Source organism: Plecotus auritus (assembly GCF_963455305.1).
Source record: "Plecotus auritus genome assembly, chromosome: 2".
Classification (NCBI taxonomy): Eukaryota; Metazoa; Chordata; class Mammalia; order Chiroptera; family Vespertilionidae; genus Plecotus; species Plecotus auritus.
In genome coordinates this window covers 170,847,328-170,849,787 of record NC_137771.1, presented here as the reverse complement: position 1 = coordinate 170,849,787, position 2,460 = coordinate 170,847,328, and positions in this window count along the sequence as shown.

Below are 2,460 nucleotides of genomic sequence, written 5' to 3'. Positions count from 1 at the left end.
GGCTCGCGAGCCGCAGTTTGCCGACCACGGGACTATACCATAAAAGATACTTAAGAAATATTTGTTGGGTAAATAAATGTTGGCATATTAATAATAGATCATAAGTGAGTTTTTAGGAAGCCAATATGGAATTATAGCTGATTCAAATAGTGAAAAAATTATATATATATATATATATAATTTAAAAAATCAATTTCACATTATACCCAGTATCTCTGATGTCCCCATCACCAAATCATTATAAAACCTGAATGAAGGAGCAGCATTTATGAAGTGATTTCCACTATTAGGAATTATGCTTTGCTTAAATGATTTCATTTATTCCAAAACCTCTGAAATGGGTTTTATTATCCCCATTTTGTGGGTAACAAAACTGAGACTCAGATAGGTGAGTAGCTTGCCCTATGGAACATAAATATAAGTAGATTCAACCCACGTCCATCTATCTGCCTAAAGCTCACAAAAAAACTGAAAGCATATTTGGAGCCTTTGAATACAGTATTTGAGTAGTGAAGCAGGAATTTTAAGGGAACATAGGCAGGCTTAGGGATTTTTTTAGAATTGGGGTTCATGGAGAAGCATGGGGCTGCAGACTGGGAGAAGGTACATTTCCATAACACAAGGAAGCCAGGTGCAGTTACATTTCCATGGGACAAGGAGGCAGCAACAGGTATATTTCCATAAGACAAGGGAACTGGAAGTAGCCAAGAAAGGTCACATTTACAAAATAAAGAGAAGGAAGCCCTTCATTCAGAAGGAAGGAGCGGGGAGAACCTCACATGTCCCATGTGAGGTTCGACCTTTGAGCCCAGGGGTTACTATAGTAACCAACTCGAAGGGGAATAGTGACCAATCAGAGGGGATATCAGGCACCAGGATCTGTAGCCTTTATAAACCATTGGGAAGAAGAACCCAGTGGGACCCTTCTCCCCTTCCCTACTTGGGAGTCCATTCTGTGGGACTCTTTCCCTCTCCCCACGTGGGAGTCTGTACTTGATCTTCAATAAATCTCCATCTTTGCTATACCACTTTTCTGTCCGTGGATTCATTCTTCGATTCCGGAGGACAAAGAATCCGGGTTCCAGTCCAAAAATTCGGTATCAGTAGCACATGACAACCTCTAGCTCAGCCTGTGCCTATTTCTTTCCTGCTTGGCATGTAGTAGGTGCCCAAATATTTGTTAAATTAAATTACTGAATGTACCATTTAGACTCAGTTTGTTAACCTGGTATTATTCTAATATACAGGGCTTGACATAGACACCCAGCAAAACCCAGCATCGAGCTTCAGAAGGTTATCAGATGGGGACACAGGAGCCAATGTTCTCTGTCTTCACCAAAGAAAGCAGATATGGGAGGAAACCTTAGTAGGCAGGATTGAGGTTAGAACTAAGGAAAACATTGTAAGACACTGGGCCAGGCCACTGAGGAAGACAAAATATTTTGTCTGCAGATCCCTATCTCTCTGGGATGAGCCAGACGCCTGCCTGCTGGGACGGCTCTGCTTCTGAGGGTCTGCAGAGGCACCAGGAGCTGCTCTTCTGCATTTGTGGCCACAGTAAGAAGAGGCTGCTGCAGAAACTGCCTGTTCAATGGCATCCTCTTCCCAGTAATGTGGAGTTGTTAGTTCCCTTGATTGTTCTCTGATTTGTAGTTTTAATTGTATCCTTGCTTTTAGATAGAGAATAGAATCATGTTCCCAAGGGAATGGCTCTGAAAACCCACTGCCAGCCTCAATTACAAAAGGGAGCCTGCAGAAACTGCTTCATGCTCACAGGGGAAAAGAGGTGAGGAAGGACAGCTACCTCCAAAGGTTTGGGGTTTTGGCATGGAAGGATCACCATCCCCCTTGCCCTCTTCCAGGAGCATAAACAGCAGCAACATTAATTATAGGAAACAGCCTAGAAATTGCATAGGAAATTGCCTGTGGGGCTGGGTTTATACGGTGCTGAAAAGCTACCATCCCCCCAAAAAGCTGTCCCTCACCCACACTGGAGCTTCTTTGGACTAATACCACTGTTGACATAATTATTACTTTCCTCAAATCTGTATGCATGTTTCTATACAATTAAGGTCATACTGTATGCAAATGTTGCAATCTGCCCTCTTCAGTGAACATTGTAGTTTATAAGCCTTGAGAAGGGGGTGTAGTAAAATCCAGCCATTTTACAGTTGAGGGTGACATCAGGCAGAAATAGCAGCAACAGCCAGTAGTCCTGGTTCAGCTCCTGGGAGCTTGAACAGTCCTTTCCCACCTGTGGTGTGAGTCACCCGTTTACATACCTTCATGGGGCAGTGGACAGTGTTGGTTGGCTCTAAGGTTTTAAAAGGTTGTTGGTTTTTTTAAAATCTTCTCTCAATTTCCTTTATTTTCACATTTTTATAAAATGTTTCTGACTTTTATAGTCAGAACATTTTAAGTGTTTCTTCTTTCTGCTGCAAGAAAGCAGGAAGGCATTAG